Consider the following 22,660-nt stretch of genomic DNA (forward strand, 5'->3'; position numbering starts at 1 on the left):
CACCAATCAGCCATTTGCAAACACCACCAGCTCATCCTGACCACCAAAAGATCATTCTACAAAGAGCGACTAGACGACAACAACACACACAACAGAAAGGAACTATTCATCATCAGCAAGGAACTCAACAAACCCAAATCCTGCGCCATCAACCCTCGGCACTTGCAAGACCTCTGCACTTCCCTCTCCAGCTACTTCCACAACAAGATTGCAGACATACACAAGCTTCATAACGCCGTCCCCATCACCAGCACTGACACGGCCAATCCCACTGCACCAATGTACTGAGCACCTGGACACCCCCCCTCCCCCCCACGATGAAGAAACCACCAAAACCATGAGCACCATCCACTTAGGCTCTCCAACAGACCCCTACCCCGTCTTCAACAAGGCCTGCCAAATCATTGCTCTCCAGCTCTGGTCTGTCAATAGCACTTCGAGACCGCCAGCTTTCTAGATATTTGGAAACACACCGAAGTCAACGAATTGCACACACAAAAAAAAAAAGCAGACCCCGAAGATCTCACAAACTACTGTCCTATCTCTACTCCCCTTGCCCACAAAGGTCATAGAGAAGATAGTCAACAAACAACTCTCCTGCTTCCTGGAGGACAACAACATACTTGACGCCTCCCAGTCTGGATTTCACAAAATCCACTTCACCAAGACCACCCTCATCGCCTGCACCAACATCAGGACCAGACTTGACAAGGGTGAAACCGTTGCCCTCATGCTTCTCGACCTTTCCTCAACCTTTGACACTGTATGCCACAAAACCCTTCACACACACACCTCTTCGACGCAGGAATTCACCACAAAGCCCTGTACTGGCTCACCTCCTTCCTCTCAAAAAGAACCCAAAACGTATGCCTCCATTCCATTCCAGTCTAAAGCCGCCAAGACCATATGTGGAGTACCCCAGGGATCCTCACGCAGCCCCACTCTCCGACAACACCCAGCTCATCCTCTCCCTCATGAGTAACCCCTCTACCACCACCCATTTGGTGGTCGTTAAGTGCAAGTCTGCAGCCCTTTGTGGTTAGAGGGACTGCATGAAGAACGTGCTCTGTGGGTGTGCGTGCACCAGGAAGTTTGCAGAGGAATGATTCATGCCAATAAATGGGATGCCCTTTGTGCAAGTGTGATGTTCTCCAAGACTTCTGAAACATAAAATCATTGGTACAAACATGGTCATTCGGCGTACCTCACCAGTGAGGTAAAATAATAACATGCGGGGTTAGAGAAGCGCCCTGCTGCTACTGCAAAAAAGAAAAGAAAAAAAAAGCCTAGTTGAACCTGTCCATTGGAGATGCGCTCCTCGTAGACACTGGAGGAAAAAAAAAAAATCCACACACACACCTAATGTGCATGTTAATAAACCATCTCCTATCCATAGGTGATCAATGGATGCCCCGCAGTTTAATCTTGTGAACTTCATAAAATCGTAATTAAATATAGGTCCTCATATGGACTTCCATTCATAGAAATATTACTTCTCCCTCTAGTAAAGACACCCGTTGTAGGGTTCGACTACGCGTTTCCATGAAGTGGTGTCACCCGTTTTCAGAATTGGCTAGGTAAATTTCCTCTCTATTATCAGTAAATACGCACTTTTATTTTTTAAGCCACTTTTACCGATTCATCTTCGGGATAACCCAGAATAGTTAGTTTTAGCGGCAAACTGGGCCAGAAATGTGAAGCTGCAAAAATACACAACACCCTGCCTTGGGAAACCTGTTCACACGCGCCACTCACAACATGGCGTCCAGCGACTGACAGAACGATGCTCGGGGTAGCGCGTGCGCACTTGGCAGGGCCGGGTCCGGAATACAAGATGGCGGCGGCGGTGGGGAGGGAGAGGCGGAGGCGGGACAGCAGTGCGCAGAGTGGAGCCTGTTACCGAGTCCCCGCTAATCCAGCCCCAGGTAAGGCTAGCGGCCACCCCGCGCACTGTCGATACGACCGCCTAATTCCGGAATTCCTTGGGCTTCTGAATCTGCCGCCAGAAATAAGAACTGAATCTTATTTGTAAGAAAATCAACCAGAAAAGGCAAAGTTCGCCGGCGCCCGCCATTTTGCTGCTTTCTCTTCTTATTGTGGGCGGGAGACGCGGGCACGCGCACTGCCGAAAGAACAAAGAAATAAAAAGTAAATAAAATTCAATCCGCGGTCGGCTGGAGGATAAAAAGCTGCGTAGAACCCGTGTTTGGTGGCCTACGGGCCACCGCCGTCCAGGGATAGAATGCGATCGGAGACTACCAAGCTCACGTCCGTCCCCTACGGCTCCCGTTCTCCTTCTGATACTCGTCGCCCTGCTGCCTTTTGTTGGCTCACTCTGTCAGCCCAGCGGGCCGGGCGCGCGCGCAGGGGGAGGGATATGGCACGAGCGGCAATGGCGAGCGCGTGCGGGGCGGGGAGAGCGCCTGCGCAAACGCGCAATTACCAGAAATCTAGCTTAAGGGCTACAAGATGTTGGAGCGGCTGCCAGGCGTGGCTTTATGGCCGCCAGCTGAACAAAGTAGCTCGTGCTGTCTGCAGAGGGCAAGCACGGCGGGTGCAATGAAGAAGTTAGCAGTGGTTGCGACTATCATTTTTTTTCTGGAAGTTGACTTCGCGTGCCTTTTTCGTGACAGTTGGGATTTGAAGGCTCGGGAGCAAAACTCTTAATAGATTTTACTAATGGCGGCCATTTCCTCTGAAGAATGGGGTGGACGAAGCCATCTTTCATAGCCGTTTAAGTGGACTTTTGATTAAAGAACACCTAAGGAAAAACGCGTAAACGATAATACAGCTGTGAATAATTTAAACACATTGTCTTTGAATATTAACGTTTTTTGGAGGGCAACGATGTGTTAATCTCGTTTTGGTTAGTCCTCAGGCGTCGGACTTCTCAAAAAAGCCGTAGCAGCATTTGGTTCTTGGAGCATGTTTGGCGATATCCCATGTATATTTTTTCATATCTTTAAGTGATTTCTTGTAACAGTCGCGATAGATAATTAATTCTGTTGACTTATTTTTTTTAGAATATAAAAAGACGTACAGTAAAATTTGAGAGAAAGTAGGAACGTTAATAATTAACTACTTCCTGAAGTAGCTGAGCCAAAGCTTACATTACCTTTTGTTCATAAAGTGTTTTGTAGCCGCAATAAGGCCGAGACTCTTTCAGGTCGGCAGGGCTGTCTTATGAACGCAGGCAAGCAGACATAAAACACATGCACACTGACTTCCCTCCGTACGTAAGTGCTGCTGCTAAAGAAAAACACCGTAAATGACCTAGTTCTATAACACAGGCATGTGTTTGTGTGTGCCCCTGAACATTCTAGTTCGGACAGCTGAATAAATAAAATGATCGCTGCTGTGTGGAGGGCAAGCACATTTTTGAGGATGCTCACAACTGTCCAATCAAAACATTTTTCCTGGCTTTCGACGTGTGGTAGAGCTAAGCCCTTCTTGAGAATCTCACAAAATTGTGTGACAACAGCTCCTCTGTCAAGCCAGATCATAATGAGCGTGATGAGTTCATCCGAAATGTAGTCAATTGAGTTATAGTAGTCCAGGAAGGTGCTTAACTACTGGAGGGGAGTTTGGGGTGTGGCACCCCCAAATAAACGTATTTTTGGGTCTGTTGTTGTGGGGCTCAGCGTCGGGTCTGCTGTGTTTGACATTTTCTCGTGTACATCAAAACTGTGTCCTTTGATATAAAACAGGAGAGAGAGAGAGTATACAAACATCTACCTACTGGTCAAATTTAAAAATGGAAACCAGGTGACCTGAAATCAATACCAGCTTCCCTTCTTGTCTACGTTATTGATCGTAGGCAAGTATTTTATGCCACAGACCCTCTTTTTTTTGGTTTCGTCCACAACACTCATGGGCTGTCAGCGATAATTATTGTGAATTAAAAAAAAAAGCTAGCTTAATGTCAACCCTACACTTACCATTACCTACAGTTGGCTGGCTCCCTCGTCACTCATTTCAGTTACAGTTAATTTAGGACACCAGTTATAGTTATTTGAAATAACTATATCTGATGGATTTCATTGGTTTTGTTTGTTCAAAACCTTATGTTTTAACTAACATATTAAAGTCACTATAAAGTCCCTTTAACCTTTTTTTTAGAGCAATCCTAAGGGTTTTTATTATAAAGTAGGATGTTACAATTCTTAACTATAATGTTACTTTAACCTTGGTAATTTTCAGTAACTTTCTGTTTTATTTTAAAGCATAGTAAGATGTTCATCTCCTTGCGCAGCATGGGGTTCTGTCCAAGGCTTGGCCTGAGCCAACCCTACGCATCATTGTGTGTGTGTCATAGGGGTGGTGCCTCTTTTTTTTTTTTTGTGTTAAAGGGGTGGGGGTAGTTAGGGTAGTACAGCACAGGCGTTGTGCTGAGCGTCGCAGTGGTTTCACAAAACTCCAACCCCCCCCCCCCCCACACATCCCCATTTTCTTTCTATTTGACTTCTGGGACACTTCCTCCCAAGCCCCTTGGAGATCAGGGCACTTCTCCCTACTCTTCCTATATAGGTCCCTGGACTGAGTGCCTGAGTTCTAAGATGGCTGCAACAATTTTTCTTCTAGGTTACAACGAGCCAGTCACAATACGCAGTTGAGCTTGCGGATCAGTTGCGGTGTGAAATACACAACGTTTTTGAGCCTTTATTTCTCAAAAGGTACTGAATGGATTTACACCAAATCTCATAAAGCATGCCTTTTGGAGCAAGATTTAGTTTTTCAACAAATTTGGTGTACATCCATTTAGCAGTTTTTGCGGTATCGCTGTTCCATTTTTATAATGAAAAATGAATGGTAAAAATGTGATTTGGGAGACCCACCTTTTTCTTGGTCCCTGCTATCCGAACTTTCCGATTAGGATCTGGGGCCGATGAGATTTTTTTTTTTTTTTTTTTTTGGGAAAGTTTCATGAAGATTCATCAAACTGTGCCTGTGTCAACATTATCAGTAATTAGCAAACCAATAAATGCTGTTCCTGTTGATGACTGCCATTGGATTATTTATTTATATATTATATATATCTTTCTAGACAAGAAGGTCATGCTTTAACATAATTGAAGTTTTAGAAACATGAATATTTGGTGCTGTTTTAGTTACGTATATATTTTGCTCACCTGACCTGAAATACTAATTATACAAATATATATATATTTCTTTATATCTGTTCCCCACCAACTTTTCTTTACAATCATCCTCTTTATTGTATGCCTTACCTTTTAGAGCTTGCCTACTGACATCTTTCAGCTGTCTGCTGTCGAAGACCTGTTGTGAACAATACCAATACTTTACAGGATCAACTGATTGCTTATGATTAGTTGGCTTTCTTGTCTATCTTATATGCTTGCTTCTTATTCATGGCTTTCCTTTCCCTGGAGCATAGCTTCTTTTACCATCCTTTTTATTACTTGACTTGTACCCTCTGCTATTTAAATCACTAAACATTTTTCTTTTTCATTCAGCCCTCCATGGGCACTCATTTATTTTCTTTCTCTCTAACTCCTGTGCTACTTCCCAAATCAAATCCCCACCTTTGTGCGCTCTGCTCTCCCATCCCTGCTTCTCTGTCGCTTCTCCCACTCCTCCCCTTCATACTTGTTTTTTTAGGTCTCGCCTCATGAGCTGTCAGCAGGCGAGAGGTATTGTGTACTGATAAGAGCTTGGAACCCATCATTTGCTTACTATTTCATGGCAAGATTGTCACTTATCTTTGCTGCTTTCTAATTGCTCAGTGTGTCCTGGGCATCACTTCTTTTTATTTCTGTTGTGCGTGGACCAAGCATAGATTGATTCATTTTAATTAGTGTATGTCCCTTGCCCTCGGTTTGATTGAGGCACTATTTCTTCTTCCCTTCCCATCCTGCTGTGCCAGTGTCTAGCTCCACAACGCTGTCGCAACCTGGCTCCATCTTTTTTTATCCTCTTCCAGTACGACATGTGTTGCTCTCTCGATCACTACCCCCTCCTGGTCTAAACCACATTTACTTGCAAATAAACCAGTACTTGCAGGAGTATTGTACGTGCTAACAAGTGCATGCATTGAATAAAAGGTATCTAAGACGTTTACACAGATTGTATGTGGGGATAATTGGTAACACATTACATTATAATTGAATTTATATGGCATAGGCTTTGAAACCCTACAGGGACATTCAGTGAGACCTATTGTCTTTGCTGATTCTTTTTTCTGTTCTTTTAATTATTACCCCTTCCGAGGTTCTCAAGTTTAGCTTACCCACTTACTGCTTCCGCTGCTCAACAATGCCTGTTGCTCCCACCCAGTACACTGTTGCTCCTCCTTCCATGTTCCATTTTATTTTGTTTTCCTTAGCAGGTTGGCTGGACAGCTGGAGTGTGCTGCCATACCTCTCCTTTGTTAAAGAAAAAAGTGGTTTGGCACACTCCTATGTTTTTTAACTTTTCAGCTCCATCTACTGCATCATGACATGCTTGCATTTGCATAATTGTGTTGTCTTCCCTGTAGCCACATGGCGCATAGATGCTCATGCGTGATAACGCATGCTCACTTTTACATCAACCCCCAATTCTGATGCTGCTCTGCATTAGCAAATATGCATTTTTATTTTTGCTAAGGTAGATCAGCATCAGTAAAAGTTGTCAAAACCACAAGTTCGGGAAACCTAATTGAAAGGTGAGACCTATTGGCTTTGCCATTGCTTGTTATTTCCTTTCATAATCTTGGAATTCTTGAATCTGGAATAATTGTATGTTAAAACACACTGTGTTCATAGCACACTTTTTCATTAGTTCCATTCATTGTCTATTGGAGAATATTTGCAAGTTATTTTCTTCATAACCAACTTTAAGTTTGAAATAAACCATACATCATTTATTTAGAAGGAAACACATTCATTGTTTCTCTCACTCTCGCCTGGCCCCCACGTGACCAGCCCACCGTCCCCTCTCTCTCTCTTCAATGCTTGTTTACTATAACTGAATAAAACCATCATTTCCCCCATATCGTATGAATATTAGCATTCTCATCGGTGTTGCCTGTGGCAACATTTATTTTTAATACCATGACGGTATGAAAATAGTATAAACAAAAAGTACAAACTCTTTTAGGAATTGTATGAGTGTTGCTCATTTTCGGTGAGCGTACATCTCTCATAATCCAGGAGGTGTAACCATGCAATAGGGATTTGAAATATAACAACTGCCTTGTTCACTGCAACAGTATGCAGGCAGTACCTTCTTGTTTGAATTGCCCAGTTCTTTTTACCAAAACCAGCAAGGTGTAAGGACATACCTAAGGGTTTGTTAATCTAAACCCAATGTCATTACTGAACTAACAACAATATGTTCATAAGCTGTGTGAATAAGGGAAGATGAGGTAGGGCAGATATGTAGGATGTTAGTCACTTAGGAAGTCTTTTCTAACTAATGGTGACCGGTAGCATCAGTACAGTTTTGCACTTGCCGTTGTTATGGTATTTATAATTTCCTGGATTCTATTTTTATATCTGAGATGGAGCTCCTCTTTAGTAATCAAAATCTATGTGCCGAGACATGTCATCCCCCATTCCTTCTCAGCTTTTTACCTTGCGGTCAACTGGCACATCCTCTTTCCTCTCTTCCCCATGTTTTGACATACAATTCACTGTTTCTTGACTTTTCTTCAGCTTGGACAAATCTGCTAATTTCTCTATCCCCAGACACTTCTGATTCCCCTTCTCCAAGTATTTCTGCTTCCCAAGGGATCTTAGTTTTTATGCAATCATCCTGTTTTCCGCTCTTAATTTTAATGATTGAAGGGCATGCTGATGTTGGTCTTTGAAGAATCAAAGCCTTTTCTTCCTCCCACTAACTGTGGCCCCATTTCTTATTTTCAGGTTGTACAGTGAGAATTCACTTTTTTGGGCATTCCCGCCTTCTCTTTTCTTTCACTTATATATCTCCCTTAAAGCTGTACTTAACAGTGTTTGTCATGTTTTAGAGTTCCATAAATTTGTTAATTGCTTAATTTCTATTTTAGTTACCTTGGTTAGTTTTACACCTTTGCATTTTACCTACTTTTAAGCCATTGTTCTGGTCCACGTTGAGAACTCTATGAGGAAATTAAAGATTTCTGGCTGGCCAAGAGGTGCTAGGACATGGCACATCAATTGTTTGAAATCCTATGTTCTGCACATCTAATAATCTACTGAAGCCTTTAAGTTTGCTAGAAACACATCCCCAGAAGTCTTGTCAGTGCCTAACCCTATCCTGTGTTGTGAACATTATAAAACATTTTTTTTTTAAGTTGACACACCCTTCTCTTTGAGTCTAAGCATTCGTTTTCCCCTTAACTGTTTGCCTCTGACAGTTTTGTTTTCTGAATGACTATTTTCTCTTGTTCATCCTTTTGTTGTTGTTTTTAAATCTTTTTATTTCATTTAACAAAGAGGGTACAACTTCATGCAGGATAAGTAATTGCATACAGTGTCTTCCATGACCAACTCTCCTAGGCTGTTAACTCCGCTGCTATCCCATCAGTCACATTGGCGCTTGTACAGCCAAAACACTGTATGTTGTCCTTAGTGAGTCTTGCTTTCTTCCCCTCCCCCCTTGTGCCCTCCTAATGTGTCCACCAGGTTCGAGCCTCTATAGGCCTTCCATGCCCCCCAGAACCTTTCCCATTTTTTTTAGTGCAACCCCTCCCTTTATATATCACCCATTCTGACCTCTGGCTCCAATCTAAATCCTTTTCCCATGCAGACATTTCTAGAACCTCTTGTCTGCCCCAAGCCTTGGCGATATGTAGTTTTGCGATTCCCAGGGCTAGTTTCAACCAGATCCCTTGATACTGTGGCCACAGGACATCCCCTTGTATCCCCAACAGTAATGTCTTAGCTTCTAGGGGTACCCTTAATTCCACAACCCTTGACATCCCTTGACTCAAGTTGGATCAGTACACTTGTATCAAGGGTAACACCCATACAGTGTGGAAAAATGTGTCCTCTTCAGCACATCGCCTCAGGCACAGTGGTGAAGTTGCTCTCCCTATTTTATGTAGTAGGGTCCTGGTGTAGTAGGATCTATGGAGTATTTGCAGTTTAATCAATCGAAAGGATGCCCTTACAGCAATTTCCCGAGGTTCTTTCAGTGCCCCTCTGCCCCCATTCCTCGTCATCTAGAACCCCTAAGTCCTCAGACAAGGCATCCATCACTCCTCCCATTAAGTCTGGAGCATTATGCATTAGTTTCTTATAGATCACTGAAAGCCCATTCTCCGGGATAGGTTCCCTGAGTACCCTGTCTTCCAAAGGGGAAAACTCCAGCAATTCCTCGCCCTCTGCTATATGTCTCCGGAGTGCATGGCCCAACCAAAGGTATCGGAATTGCTCACTATCCCTGAGGCCAAACTCCCCTTGGAGCTCTCCAAATGTGACCACGGCTGGTCCTCTCCACACATCTCCCAAATGATCAATTCCTATCCGTTCCCACTGTTTGAACCCCGGTTAGGCCCCTCACTTCTGCCAGCAAATCACTGTGCCAAAGTGGGTGAGCGCCCTTAGTCTCTCCCCCCTAGCCCACAAATGCATTTGCCTCCTTCCACGCTCGTACCATAGTCAGTGTGCTGTGGGAGTAGTCTCTCTCGTTTAATATCTTGTTCATCTTATTGACTTTGAAATAGATTGTTACTTGCAGCATGTTCAACTCTTTATTTTTTGCTAATTTTGCTCTTATTTTGTTAGACCTTCAGCCTATTTTTATTCTGGACACTGTCACTCTTTAGAATTATTTTTATACTTGATCAGTTGTCTAAAATAGAGAGGGGTCCGTACGCTCCCAATAGGCCCAGGCACTTTAGATTCCCTTTCTCTGTCTCTAGACAACTCTGGTAGGCTCACACTGCTCCCAGAAATGTTTGGAGCCTTTTTGGTACCCCACAATGTAACTACACTTTTCTTTCTTCCCAACATGTTCACAGCTTTATTTTTCTTGCTCTTGTATGGTGTGTTTTTTTCAGTCAGGATAGCTCAATTTCCTCTCTGCCCCTTTTTTTTTGTTGCATGGAAATTAGACAGGATATTTTCCTTTTTAAAATCAGACTCTGGTGCTTTAAAGGGGCCTTTTGGGATTTTTGGTTTGGTCTAGTGTTGCAGTAGCAGGGATATTAAGTGTGAAAATGGAAACCCAATCCTATAAGCACCTATGGGGTAATCCATTGATTGCAACTTTGAATAAAGCACTTACCCAACATAACACAAGGTATCTAATGGTATCACGCTTAAAAGGTCCATTAAAGAAAAGATAAAGGCTATCATGTTTATTAATGACTTGAATAAATTCAAACAATGTAATCACATGTTAGTGATTAGGTCACTAGTTATACAGTAGCCTCCTTGACCCCATCTTCAACACTTCCTCAAAATCCCAGTGGATACCCCAACGGCTGACCTGGACCAACCATTGCTGTATCCAATTTAACATTCAACTACCCCACCAATTTAAACATGCCAACATCCGGACTTCCAACAATGGAAGAAAAGCACAGATGACAATTGGAACTCCTTGTCCATCAGCCTTCCTACAACTTGAACACCTGGGTAACCAGCTTCTGTGGACTTCCTTTCTCGATGTAAACCCTGTACCACACCTCATGCCAACTGGTACACCAAAGACCTCAGATTAACGAAATACTACTGCAAGAACCTGCAAAGCCACTGTCAGAGACTCCTTGAAGTCAGTCCTTAGGATGTGTTTTCAAACATTCAGCTCTCTTCCCGCATACAGCACAGTGTGTGCCATCAAAGAGATCTTAACCATTCTCAAGGAATTTGCATGCTTGCATACTATCTCCATGGTGCTCATACACCACAGGACCTATGTAAAAAACTATCCATCCTCGTTTCGGAGGAGTTCGTTCCATCTATAAAATCTTTGTCCCACCCAACCGGATCCTGCATGCTCCCTTGGATCCGTGACCACTACATCTTAGTAAAAGGTCTGGCCCCATCTGCTCGCCACTCCCTTCAGTACCCATCCTCTCACTCTCTACCACCACCTTTCCGAACACCTGGAAGCTTGCCTCTATACCACCACTTAAGAAACCTTCAGCTAACGGCAGACGCAACTCTCTGCTACCATACCCTGCCAAAGTCCTGGAAAAACTGGTCAATGCTCTGTCGCGTCTTGGGACCAACCACCTCGTCGACTCTTCTCAGTCTGGATTCAGAACCAACCACAGTATCAAGCTTCCCTTCATCGCTACCACACATGACACTTGACAAATCACCGATAAGGGAGACACCACAGCTCTCATCTTGCTGGTCCTCTCGACCCACTGTCTCCCACACTGTCTACCTCTGGAGACTCCACAATGACTGATATCCAGGGCTTTAACCTACAATGTATCCTCTTCATCATGAGAAGCTCTCAAACTGCCATGCCCGTTTCAATCAGATACCACCAAACAGTTTTGCGGAGTACCCCAGGGCTCCTCCTAGAGTTCCACCCTCTTCAATGTCTACGTGTCTCCTCTCACCTCTATCGTACGATCACACGGCCTCAGCATTGTCTTATATGCCAAGGACATGCAACCTATACTTTCAATCTCAGGAGATGCACCGACCACACAATCCAACTTCCTAACTTGCATGTCCATCATGAAAAGATGCTTTCTCAAGCCAAACTCTTACAAATCCGAAGTGGTGCTGTTTGGCAAGCACACCACTCTATGGACCCTGGCCTGGTGGCCCGACATCCTAGGACCACCATCCCTCCCAACCAAAGTGAACAGGAAACTGGGAACCATAACTACCTCCAAATCTGCATGGCCAGCTAAGTCAACGTGGTGTCGGCAACATACTTCCACATCCTTGAGATGCTCAGGAATAATTTTATATGGCTCCCACTGGGCAGTCACATAAGCACTCATCACCAGCAGGCTAGACTAAAGCAAAGGCTTTATTTAGTATTCACCTGCCAAGCTCACCAACAAACATCAAAACGTGGTTGCCAGATTCACTCAACCTACTTCACTTGCTCTCTATTCATGCCACCTTAAGGCTCCTCTCCCTCTCCTACAAAGTACTCCACAAGATAGGCCATTCATACTTCAACAACTGCATCCTCATCCACACCCATAAAAGCCAACTTAGATTGACAGGATGACTCCTTGTCTGCATTCGGCGCATGAAAATGGGAGGTGTCACCTCCCACATTGTCTCCAGGATCTGGAATAAGTGCACAATCCCCATCAGGACTGCAAGCCCCTTAGTTTAATTCAGCAAGAAATAGAAAGCCATGCTTTTCCACTTGGAGGTAGCTGTGGTGTCTGAGAGAATCCAAGGGTGCCTGGATACCCTCAAGGGTGATCAGTACACCATACAAATCCCCATAACATAGCCTCGAGGCCAATACCAGCTGTATCTCTTAAACCTAATTACTTATTCTTAAGAACTGCTCAGCAAGCTGTACCTCTCAGCTCCTGGGTGTGTGTCATGAGTAAAAAAAAATATTGATAGTGTATTTTGGAATTGCTACTTTACTTATGAATTGAAGTCAGGATCATATTGTATTCCGTCTTCTTTTGTTAAATGGAATTGTCTCTGGTGTGAAGTAAGCAGATAACTACCTGTCTATGTTAAATTAGCAGCAATACACAGTGGGAAGTAAAGTGTAACATCGTAGTAATACATTGGACTAACTTTCTTTTAATTGTTCGCCTATCCTGTGACTAACGTGCTCTCGAGTTTATGTAATGAGGACTAAACATGGCTGTTTTCCTCATTTAACTTCTTTTTATAAAAAATATATTTTCTTCAATATATTATGATGATTTTATTGATATAGCTTTGATTAACCTCAATAAAAACATTAAATGTTTAACGTCCATGCTTCTCTTTAATCTATACACATCATATTTTCTCCGATGGGAGAAAATAGTTTTTTGTCTCACAAACATACCAGTTCTACCTTTACTGCGCATGCCCATCCCACTCGTCCCCCAAGCATATGATATTCTAACTGTCAATCCGCAGATATATTAAACCTTCTTTTTCCATCCCCAAATATGCTCACACTCCTTTCCCCATATCCAAACCTTTAAACAACACTCTGTATGTCTTCACATACATTATCTTTATTCTCCATTTCCAAATACATCAGCCTTGCCCTCCTCCCTACCTCCTTTTTGCCAGTGACCATTATTCTGTATTTCTCCCATCTCCAGACACTTCAGGTACCTTTTTGATGACCAAAACATTCACTTTTGTTTTGCTCTTTGTTGTTTCCTTTTTCTCCCAAGGTATTTCAGTTTTCTTTTCTGCGTTTATAAGTGCAACACTCTGCTGTCACTAAACATGTAGGCTTAATTTAGCACCAGAAACATGCCCTTTTCTCTCCTTAGGTGCAAGACTGCTGCCACTGCTCTAGAAGCCAAGCATGTTTTGCTCCCTTCCCCTCTTTTTTTTACTTGTTCTTTCTCCAGTCCCCAAACATGTTGGTTCTTCAATCATAAAACACATCTGATGCCCCCTTACACATATAGGCAATCAAACACGATGTGCTGGTTGAACAAACAGGGAAGGATGCTATTGGGGACTCTCAGCAAACCAGTGCGTGGCACATGGCACTTGTTCACAGGTATGTACCTTTTTATTACAAGAGTCCAACTCTTGATCCATGGAGCAAGCAAGTGGTAAGTAATGAGTGGGTTATCTCAAAGGATTTTGGCTGACTCCTTCCATAGACCCCTTCGCAATGGCTGAAAACTCAAAATGCGTAAACCTTCCTTGCAAATATAAGTGTGAAACCCCATTGGAATACGCTTCTCTTGATAAACTAGTACAAGACATTTGACACACTTCTACTGATTTCCCCCCAGCTCTAAAAGTGATCATAAAATAGAAACAGACCAGTACAAAAAGATCTTGATTGTTTCAGAGTGGCTTAAATAGTAATGGTTGACAGATCTGCTTCACCTCACAGAACACCCAATGGGAGATTGATCTGCAAACAGAATGTTATCTAGGGTTCAAAGTCTTCGACCACAAAGTGTACAGGGGTTTGGAATATATTAAAATGTCTACTTGTCCATGGGACAGGGTGCCTCATAAATCTACTTGTCCTGTAAAACAGTCTACTTGTCCAGTTGGTTCCATGTAGTGCAGCGACAAATTATAGCAGCAGTCTTATTAAATAAGTACTCTGATAATAGCTTCTCTGATTTGTAACAGGGGTAATACTATAGTAAGGCTTGAAAACAAGCAATTTCCTCATTTCACCACCTTTTTGCGGACCTACGTACTGGGGCTGAAGGTAGCAGTAAGTAGTAGTTCCTGGGTTTGAATTCCTTTGAATCTGTACAAACCTACTAACTTGTATGTTTTAAGGCTTTTCACCAGGTTTTCTCTAATCTTTTCCCATACTGAGAGAGGTCGCCAATGTAAAGTGCCATAAATAAGGTAAGCCAAATCTCCAAGTGACTTTGCGTATTTGTTTATTCCTTTATAAAAACGCCTCCTCTACCAACCACGGCTACACTCCAACTGCCGTTCGAATCTCCCCCTCGTCTTACTTCATGTTCTACATTCTGTTTCCATAGCAAATGACTCCATTCTCTGAATCATTTGTTATGTACACCACACATCTCCCTTCCACATTTTAAACAAACAAAACAACGTTTTTAACAAAACAGTACCCCAAAACAAAGCAAATTGTTAATGACTAGACATATAAACGCCTACACAAAATAAAAGCTAATAATACCATGAAATAAGCATTTCATGCCTATCAGTTCAGTATATAATCTTGAAATTATTGAGGAATAACTCTCTTCCTATTACTTTTCCTTTCTTTATAACAAACTCCTCTGTCATGATAGTCACCTTTTAGACCCTAAAGATCGTTTTGACTCTAAGTTTCCTTCTTCTGAAGAAGAAACCAAATTCTTCTCCAGCGACTCTTTGACAGGAACTACTCTGTTCCTGTTCCAAATTCTCCCAACTGAGGTTTTAACTGCATTCCTAAATAATTTGATAATCTTCAGAGGTCTAGTGTATTTGGACCACTCTGCACAACCAACTGGAGCTTTAATTTTTACACCATCACCCACTTTGACCTCCTTCTCACAAACCTTTTTTCTTTAATCATAGTCCTGTTTCCTCTTGAGCATTAATCTTTCCTCTCTTCTTCTCCAGTCTGTTTCAAACAAATTTAAATTGTTCTTAATCCAGTTCAACCATCCTGGACACAACTTGGTCTTGGGCACTCTTCTTCTGAAAAGCTCAAACGGAGATTTACCAGTTCTCGCATTTGGAGAAAACTGATAGGCAGTTATTCTCCTCATTAGTTCTTTTCTCTAATCAATCCCATTTACTCTTGCCAGTTGAATGCTCTCTTTAATGTACCTATTGAATCTTTCTACAGCACCATTTGTTTCCGGATGATGAACAGCAGTTTTTTTGTGTGTAATGCCACAACTTTCCAGATATTTTCCTACCTCCGTAGAACAAAATTGCAGTCCGTTATCTGACCGAATTGATTTAGGAAAACCATCTTTCCTAAAAAAGTCTTCTAAAAATAATTTCACACTGAAGGAAGAAATATCCTTAACCTCAACCCATCTTGAATATAAATCTAACAAAACAATAAGATAAGGGGTTGAATGTTCATTTTGTAAAGGACCAACAATATCAATAGCAACTTCATCCCATGGTTTATTTGCTAACATCCTACAAACCATGGGTACATTATGAGTTTTTAATATCTTGTCCCTAACTGAGCTTTGAACACATTCTCGAACCACTCGTTCACTTTCCAAATCCATGCATGGCCACCAGAAATTGGCTCTCAAATTTTCTTTCGTTTTTACAATCCCAAGATGACCATACTGTGCTTGGTTTATTATTTTCTTTCTTAACCTACGCGGTGGAATTAACCTCAAACCTCTCAATAGCATTGACTTATCCATTACCAATTCTTCCTTAATCAATCTCCAAACAATTTCCAGGTTAATGAAATTCCCATTTTCCATAGCTTCAATTGCTTTACACAATTCAGTATCTTCCTTCAGTGCATCTTTCCACTCCTGCTCATTTATCGCACCACTGGTAATTTCATCGACATTGCTGTCAATCACACAAACATCTTCCTCTAACACAAATTCATTAACATCAACTAATCTTGAAAGACAATCAGCACTCACATTCAATGCACCAGGTAAATATGCAATCTCGAATTTGAAGTCTTGCAGTCCAATTATCCATCTTCCTATTTTAGCAGACATGCAATTCAATTGTTTGCTTACAAAAACTTCCACTAGTGGTTTATGGTCAGACAATACTACAAACTCTGTTCCCCAAATAAAACGTCTAAATTTTTAAGAGCCCAGTAAATAGCTAAAGACTCTTTCAATTACCAAATAATTTTTCTCTGCCCCTCTCAAAATGTTTGATGCACACGCAACTAACATTTTTTTCCTTTATTTTCCTGCACAAGCACGGCAGCCAAACCCTTCGCACTTGCATCAGTGACTACATATGTTTGTCTTCCTGGTTTGAATGCTTGTAGGCATGGCGCTCCCTCTAGCTCCTCATTTATGCTTTGAAATTCTTCTTCACAACGTAGATCCCACTTGAACTCTCTCCCTTTTTTTTTTAACAAACTCCTCCTGTTCACCAATTTTATCTGCTAAATTCCTTATGTATCTGCCATAGTATTCAACCATACCAAGAAAGGAACTAACCTCCTCCTTCGTCTGAGGAGTGACCAACTTCTTGATAGTATTCACCAAGTCTGGTTTTGGCCTTACTCCATCAGCTGAGATTAGATGACCCAATTATTCCACCTCAGCCTAACCAAAACAACATTTTCTCCTTTTAAGGGTGAGACCCGCTTGACTTAGACATTCCGAAACCATATTCACCCGTTCAAAGTGTTCCTCTGCTGTATCACCAAAAATCAAAACATCATCCTGATAATATTTCACTCCCTTTAAACTTTCAGGACCTTGTTCTTCACCCTTTGAAGCACCGAAGCTGCAGAGACAAGCCCAAAAGGCATTCTTCTAAACTTATACGCACCAAAAGGTGTTATAAATGCTTTCAGCCCTTGTGAACTTTCCCCCAACTCCACCTGGTGGTATGCAGATGCTAAATCTACAGTTGAAAAATACTTTGCACCTCCTATCACGTACACTATTTCTTCTATATTAGGAAGAGTACATTTGTCTACTACAACCTCTTTATTCAAGGCCCTAAGGTCCACATACAACCTAATCTCTCCATCACTCATCTTTGCCACTACTATGAGAGCCAACCATTCCGTAGCTTCAATTTCCTCAGTCACACCTAACTTTTCAAGCCTCTTCAGTTCCGCTTCTACAGGTTCTTGTAATGCCAATGCAATCCTTCTCACCTTTGACACTATAGGCACTGCATCTTTCTTCAAAATTATTTTATGCTTATAACCCTTGAGGCAGCCAAAGCTATCTGAACATACATCTGGAAACCTTTGTACAAATTTGCACTCACAATCACATATTTCCTGAATTTGTACTTGCGGATGAGCATTTGGGTTAAGCACTACACCTAATAATTTTTGATGTGTCCAACTTAGAAGATTGTCACCTTTATTTGAGACATATATTTTCCCTATAATATGCCTCCCTTTGAACTCCAGATGCCCTTCAAAGAAACACAACACCCTAATAGGCTGTCCACCATAACCTCCAGGGCACATATCCATCTACTTTAACTTCCTGCACTTTGAGCCTATAGTATCAAAACGACATTCCCAAATAATCGTCAACTGTGAACACAAATCAAATCGTATCAATACCTTTGCTCCTCTATGAGAACAAATTCACTAGGATGTTCACACCTATCTGATTGTATTTCAACTTGAAAAACTATTTCCTTAACTTCTATCATCAGGCTTCCAGCATTACGTTTCTTCTTTTTACTACGTCAACACTTGTAGAAGTGACCCTTTTTTCCACATCCTTTACAAATCACATTTAAAGCTGGGCATTTGCTTTACTCGCATTTGCTTTATGACCACTTTTACCACATTTAAAACACTCACCTTTAAATGTCACTGTTTCATCTTTATTTTCTCACTCACAATCTCCTTGCTTCTCACCTCGCATACCACTTCTTCAATTTCTTCAGCATCTCCAGATACTATTTTTTTAACCGCACTCAATTCCATTACACATTTCAACATATGTTCAACCCTTTTTGCCACACAGATAACTTCCTCTAAAGGGGGTTCATCTTTCAGCCATAATTCTTCTCTAATCTTATCAGTGTTACATCTTAGCACAAATTGGTCACAAATCCTTTCATCTACCAGCGCCCCAAATTTGCACGAAGCTGCCAAATTCCTCAAACTTATTATGTACTCCTCCACAGTCTCATCTTTTCCTTGCTCTCTCTTCCTAAAATAATATCTCTCTATAATTGTGCTTACCCTTGGTAAATAGTGTTTGTCTAGCTTCATCACACAAATTTCAAACTCATTTAAATTTCTCACTTCCTCACTGTTCAGATCTGGTAAATTCTCTAAAACTTCTTGTCTTTCCCCACCAAGACAATGCATTAGTAGTGCATACTTCCTCTCAGCACTAAGAGTTGGACCACACACTCTTTCATAATGAATAAACATTTCTTTCCACTTAGTCCATGGATAGATTGGTTCACCAGGACTAGTTAAGAAAAAAGGAGGCGGTGTAACGTTCTACATACCGACTAATCTCCCTCAGTAACAGTACTGTGTTTTAAAATATAATCATATACTCTGTCACACACACATCTGCATTTGCATAACAATCAAAACAAATTACTTAACCTTAAAATAAATAAAATATTCACAAAATGCAAAAAAATAAAATAAATCATTTTAAGAAGTGCCTGTCACTGTGTATTCCTGGACAGACAACGATGTGCCTGTCACCGTTTTCCTCTTTACCTTCTTCTTCGTTGTAAGATCAGAAGCCTTCCAAACACTACGAATCTTCAAGGGTTGATTTAGTATTATTTTTTTTTTTTATGAAAAGCTGAAGTCTTTCGATTAATACAAACAGCTTCTGCGTAATCCAGTCTAACGCTAGACTAAAATGTAATACATTGCCATGACGACTGCTTACTTTCTGAGGAGGGATGGCACTGTACGATCATCACACAAAAACGATCTTTCACCCGTTACCTTGTGAGTAAACTATTAACGTGCCTGCCCCTTTAAGACCGATCTCTCCTTTAAGACTCGTATAATTTGACGCTCGGCAGTCCTGACGAGCAACAGCTTTATCCTGTCTCCAGCGTCCGTAGAAACCTTTCCCGAACACAGACTCCAATCGTTGACACTCCTACCCAAATTGATTGCTGATTCCACTCCTTCAAATTTATAACAGCTGATCAATCGCTTCTTTACGACCGATGTACTGCTTCGAATGCTGCTCCTTGCACCACAAACTTCCCGTGCAATTTTGAGGCATAACACCGTTATCCCATCCTCATCGCCAATGTAAAGTGCCACAAATAAGGTAAGCCAAATCTCCAAATAACTTTGAATATTTGTTTATTCCTTATAAAATGCCTCATCCACCAACCACAGGTACTCTCCAACTGCCGTTTGAATCTCCCCCTCGCCTTACTTCATGTTCTACATTCTCTTTCCATAACAAATGACTCCATTCTCTGAATCATTTGTTATGTACACCTCAGTTGGTAATTTAGTCCTGACGAGATTCAGAAGTAAAACTTTTTCCAGGGTTAGGAAATAAGTGGTTGGAGGGAAAGTGAACTTGTAAACGCTCCGCATGAGCAAATCTACACATCCATTTTTGCTCATGCTAGAGTACAGTTCCCAAATATTTTACAGGAGTTCGAATTTCTGGTCTGCACTAATGCAAAAACAAATACCATGTGTGCACTTTTGTGACTGTCTTTAAGAATTGGGCCCCAAATTAGTCTGCATTAAACAAGCCCTTTTGTTTTTATTAAAATTCTATCTTTCACTATTCGTCTATCGTCAGGCTTCACTGTGAATAATCACAATCCGCTCTTTCACAAGGAGCATATCAGTGCACAACATAATTCTGTTCAGTGTCAAGAACAACTATGGCAATCTGTGCTTTTTTAGACCAAAAAATAGTTTTTCTTTTTTCCAATGTTTGTTTCAGCAGTGAGGGCCCAGCAGCTCCCACAGCAATAACGTTTTACAAAAGCCATGTCAAAACAAGACAGGCATTGATAAAAATAAAAGACTGACAACCAGTGTTGGGCCTATTGGCTTTACCAATACTTATTTGTTTTCAAATTTCCCTTAATCTTGTTGAACTGGTTGCATTGACTTTCTATTATGAATATTTTTTGGGAATACTATCATACATCAACACATTTTACTAAATGATGTTTCAAAGAAATGGTACCTGAAATTTCACAGTAGTTTAGCAAAACATTTTTTTCCTAGTTGCATTTGTTTAGTGAACATTTTTTTAAAGCAAAGAATCATCAATCTTGCTTTTAAGCTTCTCCAAATATTTGCATCTAACCAGAGACCATTCTGAGAGTGTTATACATAGCCTCATTGTTGGACTTTTGCTTATGCAGGGTCATCCCCAGACTTTTTTGCCTCCTGCCTCCTATATTTTTCTGACATGTTGCTGTTGGCTTTTCAACTCTGAGCACTTTACCACTGCTAGCCAGTGCTAAAGTGCATATGCTCTCCTGTTTAAATTGTATGTAAGTGGTTTATCCATGATTGGCATATTTGATTTACTAGTAAGTCCCTAGTAAGGTGCACTAGAGGTGCCAGGGCCTGTAAATCAAATGCTACTAGTGGGCCTGCAGCACTGGTTGTGCCACCCACATAAGTAGCTCTGTAATCATGTCTCAGACCTGCCACTGCAGTGTCTGTATGTGTATTTTTACACTGTAAATTCGACTTGGCAAGTGTACCCACTTGCCAGGCCTAAACCTTCCCTTTCCTTACATGTAAGGCACCCCTAAGGTATGCCCTAGGTAGCCCCAAGGGCAGGGTGCAGTGTATGGATAAGGTAGGACATATAGTAATGTGGTTTATATGTCCTGACAGTGAAATACTGCCAATTTCGTTTTCACTGTTGCAAGGTCTGTCTCTCTCTCATAGGATAATATGGGGGCTACCTTTAAATATGATTAAAGTGTAGATTCCCCTAGAGAGTAGATGGACATGTGGAGTTTGGGATCCCTGAACTCACAATTTAAAAATACATCTTTTAGTAAAGTTGATTTTAAGATTGTGAGTTTGGAAATGCCACTTTTAGAAAGTGAGCATTTTCTTGCTTAAACCATTCTGTGACTCTGCCTTGTTTGTGGATTCCCTGTCTGGGTCAGTTTGACAGTTGGGTTGTTTTTCACCTCACACCAGACAGTGACACAAAGGGAGCTGGGGTGTGATCTGCATTTCCTGATTAGCCATCTCTGCTAGGAGGGAGGGGTGGAGTGGTCACTCTCATCTGAAAGGACTGTGCCTGCCTCTGACAATGCTGTCTCCAACCCCCTGGTGTGTGTCTGAGGCCTTGCCTGGGCAAGGCAGGATTTCACAAGAAGGTGTGAGTCCCCTTTGAAGGAAGGTGACTTCAAAGACTAAAATGGGTATAAGAAGGGCACCCAAACTTACAAACTTCAGAAACACTTCTGGAATCAAGGGGAACCTCTGCCTGGAGAAGAGCTGATCGCTGAGGAACAAGTGCTGCCCTGCCTGTGACTGTGCTTTGTGGAGCTTTCCTGCAGTGCTGCTTCTGCCAGAGTAAGAGGGCAAAGGACTGGACTTTGTGTGCCTTCCATCTTGAAGAAGAAATCTCCAAGGGCTTGATGTAGAGCTTGCCTCCTGTTATTGAAGTCTCAGGGATAGCAAAGACTTCTTCCTGCCAGCACCTGGAGTCTCTGGAGAGACCCCTACTCTGCTCTGTGGTGCCCTTCCAGTTTCTGGGACCCTGAAAGGAGAGGCTGGCAGCCTAAGGACAAAAATACACGCACCGAGCGCCGTGCGGAGAAAAGATCGACGCGAATCCGATCGCGGCTGAGAAAACGACGCGACGCCGGTTCCGCAGCTGAGAAACGACGCCGCAGGAAACGCGACCGAAAAACCGACGCCCGGAGCAGGAGAAACGACGCGCAGCATCGCTGACGGAGGCTGAGAGATCGCACCCTGCGCCGCGGGACTTTCGGATCGTCGTGTGGCTGGCTTTTTCAACGCGCACCGCCGTGCCGAGTTGTTTTCGACGCACACAGCCGTGCAGGGTTACTTTCGACGCACACCGCCCGTGCGGGGTTATTTTTGACGCAAACCAGGTACATTTTTCACGCTAGCAGCGCTAGTGTGGTGTTACAACTACCTAAAGACTCTTTTTATTTTAAACCTTAAAAAAATCATAACTTGACTTGTGTATGTTGGATTTTTGTCGTTTTGGTCTTGTTTTGTCTAGATAAATATTTCCTATTTTTCTAAACTGGTGTTGTGTCATTTTGTAGTGTTTTCATTAAGTTACTGTGTGTGTTGGTACAAATACTTTACGCCCAGCACTCTGAGGTTAAGCCTACTGCTCTGCCAAGCTACCAAGGGGGTAAGCAGGGGTTAGCTGAGGGTGATTCTCTTTTATCCTAACTAGAGTGAGGGTCCTTGCTTGAACAGGGGGTAACCTGACTGTCAA

General features: G+C 42.1%; 1 protein-coding gene across 1 annotated transcript in view; it reads left to right on the forward strand.

Moving 5' to 3' along the window:
- The first annotated feature begins 1,847 nt into the window (after positions 1 to 1,847).
- The window catches only part of PCIF1 (phosphorylated CTD interacting factor 1), a 136,023-nt gene continuing 115,210 nt past the window's right edge, over positions 1,848 to 22,660 (forward strand). Inside the window, exon 1 of the mRNA XM_069243514.1 lies at positions 1,848 to 1,925. The gene's annotated coding sequence lies outside the window, so the exon portion shown is untranslated. The remainder of the gene's footprint in view (positions 1,926 to 22,660) is intronic.

The sequence above is a fragment of the Pleurodeles waltl genome, chromosome 7, assembly GCF_031143425.1.
Source record: "Pleurodeles waltl isolate 20211129_DDA chromosome 7, aPleWal1.hap1.20221129, whole genome shotgun sequence".
NCBI lineage: Eukaryota > Metazoa > Chordata > Amphibia > Caudata > Salamandridae > Pleurodeles > Pleurodeles waltl.